General features: G+C 46.8%; 1 protein-coding gene across 13 annotated transcripts in view; it reads left to right on the top strand.

The window, feature by feature from the left end:
* Window positions 1-7,500, top strand: part of slit2 (slit homolog 2 (Drosophila)) — a 99,759-nt gene that overhangs the window by 9,304 nt on the left and 82,955 nt on the right. The gene's annotated exons all lie outside the window — the stretch shown is intronic.

Raw genomic sequence — 7,500 nt, 5'->3', positions numbered from 1 at the left:
TGCGTGTGTGTGTGTGTGTGTGTGTGTGTGTTTATGTGTTTATGTGCATGTGTGTGTGTGTGTGTGTGTGTCTTGATTGCAGAAGCTGTAATGTACTCAGCAGTGGCTGTGGTAATTGAGTTATGAGAGGTTGCAGGGCATGAGGAGAGAGAGAGCAGAGGAAATGGGAGCAGAGGAAATAGAGTTAAAGAGTAATCTACACTTAAACAGCTGCTGCCACTGAGACAGAGAGACAGACAGACAGCGAGAGGGAGGGAGGGAGGGAGAGAGAAAGAACTGGGTAGGGGTATAGAGTGGAGGTGGAGGCACATGAATTTAAAAGCTAGAAGCCTTGGAGAGAGAGAGAGGCTAAGAGCTTTTGCAGCAAAAACAACATCCTGAGGTAGTTAGCGGCAGCTACAATTAGGGCAGGTTGCTGTGTCCAGCTCCAGTGAGCCGGCCTGCAGTCCGATGGCCCCACCTTCCATAAATCACTGCCACAGATCCCCTGCAACTCCATCCTGTCTGTTTAACATGTGTTGTTTACGCTGTTCATTTGGAAGTTATCTCTTTCTCTGTTAGTGTTATCCCCAAGGACAGCATTCAGAGTGTGTGTGTGTGTGTGTGTGTGTGTGTGTGTGTGTGTGTGTGTGTGTGTGTGTGTGTGTGTGGGTGTGAGTGAGCACCTCGGCGTGTGGTCCTATCCAGAAATACACCGCAGGTCAGTCTCAGCTAACAGACGACCAGGATATGTTACAAAATCTGCAGGGCGTCTGAAAGAGTAGCCTGCTTTTAGATGCTTGTTTGTTGGATTAGTCAGTGAGTGCTCTTTAGTATTTATTCTGTCTGTGGCCAAGACAAATTATGTGTATTTTCCAGTTTTCTATTGTTCAAATTGTTCATGTTCTTGTACCCGATTAAGACACACCAGAAGTGGTGAAAGGAAAAGGTTACGCAGTTTGTGTGTGTGTGTGTGTGTGTGTGTGTGTGTGTGTGTGTGTGTGTGTGTGTGTGTGTGTGTGTGTGTGTGTGTGTGTGTGTGTGTGTGTGTGTGTGTGTGTGTGTATGTGTGTGTGTGTGTGTGTGTGTGTGTGTGTGTGTGTGTGTGTGTGTGTGTGTTTAGGTTTAGGTGGGTGAGCATGTGTGCATGTGAATATGTTGTTTAGTTAAGCGTGTGTGTGACTGACAGCGGAACACTATATTTAGAAGAGGAGAAGAATAGGGTTATTTCAGCTATCCAAGGCCTGTGGTGGAGCAAGAGTCCTCAAGATAGCACCTTGTCAGAAACATATGCACACACACACTGACGCCATGGTGCCTCCCTAATTCACTTTCGGCATGGCATCAGTCTGTGTGTGTGTGTGTGTGTGTGTGAGAGAGAGAGAGAGAGAGAGAGAGAGAGAGAGAGAGAGAGATAGAGAGAGAGAGAGAGGGAGAGGGAGAGGGAAAAAGTGAAAGAGGAGTGAGGGAGATGGTGTCAGCCTGGCTCGTCCTAACATCATTAACCAAGGGTTGCCGAGGGCTCGCCTGAAAAGCCTCCTCTCTGTGGCCCGAAGGTGAAGCGTTTATTAGATTACCAAGGGGAACATCTGTTTCAAACATGTGGAGCCCATTACTCCGAACAAAACTCCCCAACAATGGCGTTTTATCTGTCTCTTAACTGGCTAATGCTGAACCCACGGTCGCTGGCTGGCCCGGGCTGCCCACTGGATTAGATTGCCAGCCGCTCCGATGGTGTTTCCATACTGTTCCACCATGCAGTTAAGGGGCCTTTATGGATGGTTGGTTCTCTGTAGTGTCTTTATTTATTGAGAGCGGTGCCGCAGATGGTCTGTGAAAATCCTCTGTGTTGGTGACTGATGTGTTTCATATTGGAGGACGGGGAGCTGTGTGGGCACGGGGAGGTGATGGCGGCTGGCGACGGAGCCTTCCAGAAACTTCTCGCTCTTAAGGAGATTTTGTTTTTGTCCGTTCAGCGCTGTGCCCTCCTGACCCTCTGCCCTGGAATGAATGAGCCCATATGCCGGGCAAGAGTGTGTGTGTGTGTGTGTGTGTGTGTGTGTGTGTGTGTGTGTGTGTGTGTGTGAATAAGTGTGTGTTTGTGTGTGCAGTGCACGTACAATAGACTGCTGCTCTTTCAATATGAATTATGATCAGGCGCGCGGTGGCTGCCACAGTAGCAGCTGAAGTATGCCTCTCCTTTTGTCCACTGGCCCTCTGGAGCCATGCATGTTTGTCCGGGAACGTTTGGGAAACCTTTCTCAGGCAAGCAGAGCCTGGCCACAGCTGTGCGTGTTTGGAGAGAGGTGGACAGAGAGAGAGAGAAAGAGAAGTGATATTAGTGGAGAGAGTGAGAGGAAAGAATGAGAGAATGGGAGAAAGTGGGTGATAAAAAAACAGATTAAAGAGAGGTGAAGAGGTGCAGTCAAAGGAATGAAATAAGTAAAGAAGGATGTCAAGGAAAAAAATAATGATAAAAAAAGCTGTTTACATGGAAAGATAGTGATCAGAAAAAGTTATTAACAGAAATTAAAAGAAGAAGATGGCAATCGAAAGGACTGTTTGAACAGGTTGTTTGGAGTCACTCCATTAAAAAAGTCTGTAAAAGCTGACAGCAGCGTATAAATGAAAGGAGGAAGAGCTATAAAATGAGAGAGAGCGAGAGAGAGAAAGTACAGATACTTAGCGCAATGCTGGCTTCTCTTCATTACATTACACTCATCGACTCGACCTGTGTGTGAGAAGCCAGCCGTGAGCAGCAGAGTGCTGTTTTCCATTCTCTGCATCTGCACAGGGTGTGCGCATTTGTGTGTGTGTGTGTGGGTGGGTGTGTCTGTGTGTGTGTGTGTGTGTGTGTGTCTGTGTGTGTATGTGTTTGTTTCTGTGTGTGTGTGTGTGTAAGAGAGAAATCCTGTGTCAAAACAAGCAGGGAGTGCTCAGGTTTCTATTTCTGTTTCCACAATTTGTGTAGAAACGACCTGAAACGTTGCTCTTAATTAGGCATTCTTGTCAAGAAGTTTTGTTTACCTAAACCACCAGCAAGATTTCTGTTCCCTCCATGACAACGGGAGGTGATTTAAGAGCTTTGTGTGAGGAAGTCACCCAGTGCTTGAGGTTGTAGGTTGTAGTTAGGGTTTGGAGCGCCCGACTCTAAATGACACCCACACACACTCTCAGGGCTCGCATTTTCACCCACGTACTGTTACGCACTCCCCTTGTGTGTGTGTGTGTGTGTGTGTGTGTGTGTGTGTGTGTGTGTGTGTGTGTGTGTGTGTGTGTGTGTGTTAGGCTGTTACAAATCCTTATGCTGGCACCACTCTCACTGACTGCAGCATTTTTCCCGATAGCTCTTTTCATCTAGATAGACAGTTAACCATTGTTGTATGTGTGTGTGCACACGTGTGTGTGTGTGTGTGTGTGTGTGTGTGTGTGTGTGCTAGAGATTGTTGCCTGTGTGTGCAGTGGCTCTTTGAGGTAGATTTTTTTGGACTGCTGTAATCACACCCCATTGGTCAGTCAGTTTTCTCCTGAGAGAGAAATAGGGAGATAGACTCTCAGACAGAGTGCTATGTTATATTGGAACATGTCATATTGGATGATTGGAAGGTGATTGCATTGACGTTTTCAGTGTATGTTATGCTTTAATGTTTGTTTGTTTGTGGTGCAGCTGCGTACGCGTAATGCGGAACGCGGCGCGTGTGTGTGTGTGTGTGTGTGTGTGTGTGTGTATGAGTGTGAAACTTCATGCGTTGCCTCCCTATTTCCCTGCTTGGCCTCTTAGGCCCCCCTCTCCACAATGGCTTGGCGGGAACCACAGGTTACTGTTGCTATGGTTACTGTTGTCCTGTCACCTCGTCGTCATCCTTCATCCGGTAAACCATAATGATGGCCACTGCTGTTGCCCTCTTTCACTCTCCTCTGTTTTCATCCCTCTTTCTCTCTTTGTTTCTATATCCCCTCCTCCATTTCCCTCTCTACCTTTCTCTCTACCTCACTTCATCCACACCATGGTCATCTGTTGGCTGGTGTGAAGCCATCAGAGAACTCTAACCAACTGCTCTGTATGGGGGTGTATGTGTGTGGTGTGTGTTTGTGTGTGTAGATAGCTTTCATAGAGCCTGTCATGGACAATTAAGTGAAATCAAATGGATCGCTTTACAATTACTGAGGTCTGCTGTTGATCTCACAGTTTCGTGTGTGCATGTGTGTGTGTGGGTGTGTGTGCGCGCGTGTGCATGTATGTGTGTGTTAAAAAAGGGGATCTAAAGGGGATCTATCCCAGACCAGTGCACTGTTAAGAATTATTGGCTGTGTTTTGTATTTAGTGTAGTGAGTGTGGTGTCAGTTTGTATGTGGTCACTAGTGATCTAAAACCGACATTATAGAGAGAAGCCTTATGAGATGAGAGGAGAGGAGAATAGAGGAGAATAGAGGAGAATAGAGGAGAATAGAGGAGAGGAGAGGAGAAGAGAGGAGAATAGAGGAGAATATAGGAGAGGAGAAGAGAGGAGAAGAGAGGAGAAGAGAGGAGAATAGAGGAGGGAAAATAGAGGAGAGGAAAATAGAGGAGAGGAGAATAGAGGAGAATAGAGGAGAGGAGCATAGAGGAGAGGAGAATAGAGGAGAAGAGAGGAGAGGAGAGGAGAATATAGGAGAGGAGAATAGAGGAGAAGAGAGGAGAATAGAGGAGAAGAGAGGAGAGGAGAAGAGAGGAGAATAGAGGAGAAGAGAGGAGAAGAGAGGAGAAGAGAGGAGAATAGAGGAGAAGAGAGGAGAATAGAGGAGAATAGAGGAGAGGAAAATAGAGGAGAATAGAGGAGAATAGAGGAGAGGAAAATAGAGGAGAGGAGAATAGAGGAGAATAGAGGAGAATAGAGGAGAGGAGCATAGAGGAGAATAGAGGAGAGGAAAATAGAGGAGAGGAGAATAGAGGAGAATAGAGGAGAATAGAGGAGAGGAGCATAGAGGAGAATAGAGGAGAGGAGCATAGAGGAGAATAGAGGAGAGGAAAATAGAGGAGAGGAAAATAGAGGAGAGGAGAATAGAGAAGAAGAGCTCTGTGGTATTGGGCTGTCACATCACTGAAACCTATTACAGATTTTTTTTTCTTTTCGATTTTAAACAATGAAATATAACACCAAACAACCCCTCATGGATTACTACTGAGTTCTGTATAACACACATCAAGAGACTAATACATATTTTGGATTTCCTGACTGCAGCAGTGTGTCCCAATCTGCAAGGCAGGCCATGTATTTTCCCCAAATGCACAGTTCTCTTTTTACAGACGCGTTTTAAAAGACAGTATGGGTCTTATCTTATTCATAAAGTTTTATCCATCCAGATGAGCTGAGGTGACATGTGTAGCCCAGTGTTGAGATGGATTGTGTAGCCCAGTGTAGCCCAGTGTTGAGATGGTTTGTGTAGCCTAGTGTAGCCCAGTGTTGAGATGGATTGTGTAGCCCAGTGTTGAGATGGTTTGTGGATGGATTGTGTAGCCCAGTGTTGAGATGGTTTGTGGATGGATTGCGTAGCCCAGTGTTGAGATGGATTGTGTAGCCCAGTGTTGAGATGGATTGTGTAGCCCAGTAGTAGGATGTGTTGTGAGGTGGGCGTAGATGGCGTAATGAGGCTGCTCTGGGGTCAGTGGTGTGTGGGAGCGGTCAGGATGTGGGCACTAAGGTGCTGATTGATGGTGCTGGCCTGGGGGCCGGCTGCCGCGCCACCGTAAGAAATTGGAAAACAGGTTGAGTGACGGACTGGTGGAGGAGCCAATGACCCTGGCTGTTTTTAGGGGCAGGGGCCAGGGATGAGGAATTGGATTTTTGGTGAGAGGTGAGGGCCATCCCTGTCAGACCTGTTTGTGCTGTTTGGTGTTGAGTTTCTTTCACAGTTATTGAGGAAACGTCATATCTGGATGCAGTGGTTTTACACAAGTTTGCCTGTGGTCCTTGGCTGCATATAGACATGAATACACACCAGTACATCTGCACACACACACACACACACACACACACACACACACACACACACACACACACACACACACACACACACACACAAACACACACACACACAAACACAAAAGAAACTTTAGAATGGATATTTTGTAATACCCTCATAAGTTTTAGATTTAACTTGAATTTACACATGGTCCAGCATTTACGCATGGTCCAGCACTTTTATAAACTGTGGGTTTCTCTGTGTGTGGTAAATAGATTTGAAGGGAAAATGGAACATGTGTGTGTGTGTGTTTATGTGTGTTTGTGTGTGTGTGTGTGTGTGTGTGTCCCTCTCTGGAGGCCTCAGTGTCTGGGTGTTGTATTGCATTGCAGTAATTCAGTGTGAGTTTGTTCTCAGTGTTAATGTGGCCAAGGCCCACAGCTCGGGTCGAGAAAGCTCATTGGCCAGCTTTTGTGTGTAATCCCCTCTACACTGTGGCCAGAGGAGGCCCGCCTCTGCACTCTGGGGGTGTGTGTGTGTGTGTGTGTGTGTGTGTGTGTGTGTGTGTGTTTGTGTGTAAGTCTGTAAATGTGTGTGTGTGAGACTCGCCAGGGTTTCCTAGGTCACCAAATGATGGGAAAAGTCGTCAAGGGTCCGGGCTTTGTCTGCTGACTGAACGCTTAACCTCGGCTGAGTTCTGTTAGCTCACACGAGTGTGTTCGCGTTTCTCTGAGTGTGTGTGTGTGTGTGTGTGTGTGTGTGTGTGTGTGTGTGTGTGTGTGTGTGTGTGTGTGTGTGTGTGTGAGCCCCGTTCCAGATCTACACAATCACTTCTTATTGACTGTGTCATTACAGAGTGTTTTAATTTCCCCCCAAAAAGCAGATATCTGGGTGTTATTAGCGGGTTACCATGGTGACGCCCTGATTGTGCAGACGAGGAGCCTGCGGTTGTCAGGGTCCCATAATCCTCTTTACAGGTCAGAGGTCACCAGTGGAATGAGAAACAGCAAAAAAGAAAAATTAAATCTAATTGATTTTGCCTTAATGAGATTTCATAGACCGCATTAATGCTGGCTTTGCAATATGGCTTCTTTTGATAGTGCCGTGATATATGTAGTGGAGTGAATATGGTGCTTTGATATTGGCAGACATTGGGGCTTATACCAAGTGGACCTTTAATGACTGTAGTGACAGCAGGACTCTTGTGGACAGGAAGTATCCCATAAACCCTTGCAGCTCCCACTGAGGAGTTTCCTGCCAGACCTCAGCACCCCGCTGTCACCCCAGAGTGCACTGGGAGCTTTGAAGTGCCCCTGTCCTCCAGAAGCCCACCAACAAATGGAGGTGGAATCATGAGTCTCCTGAGAGAGATGAAGGGATGAAACAGGAAAAAAAGATGGAAGGAAGGAGGGAGGGAGGGAGGGAGGAAGAGGAATGGAGAGTGGCTGGAGAGAAGTGGTGGATGAGAGAGAGGGTGAAATTGGAGGAATCTGAAAGTGTTGTGTGTCTCTGCTCTGTGAAGTTGTGTGAAATGTTGGGCCCTGTCTGTGTTCTGTGCTGCTGCTTTCCCCTCGTCCT

This window comes from Alosa alosa, chromosome 1 (genome assembly GCF_017589495.1).
Source record: "Alosa alosa isolate M-15738 ecotype Scorff River chromosome 1, AALO_Geno_1.1, whole genome shotgun sequence".
In the NCBI taxonomy this organism is placed as follows: domain Eukaryota; kingdom Metazoa; phylum Chordata; class Actinopteri; order Clupeiformes; family Clupeidae; genus Alosa; species Alosa alosa.
This window is presented reverse-complemented; position numbering and strand designations above follow the sequence as displayed.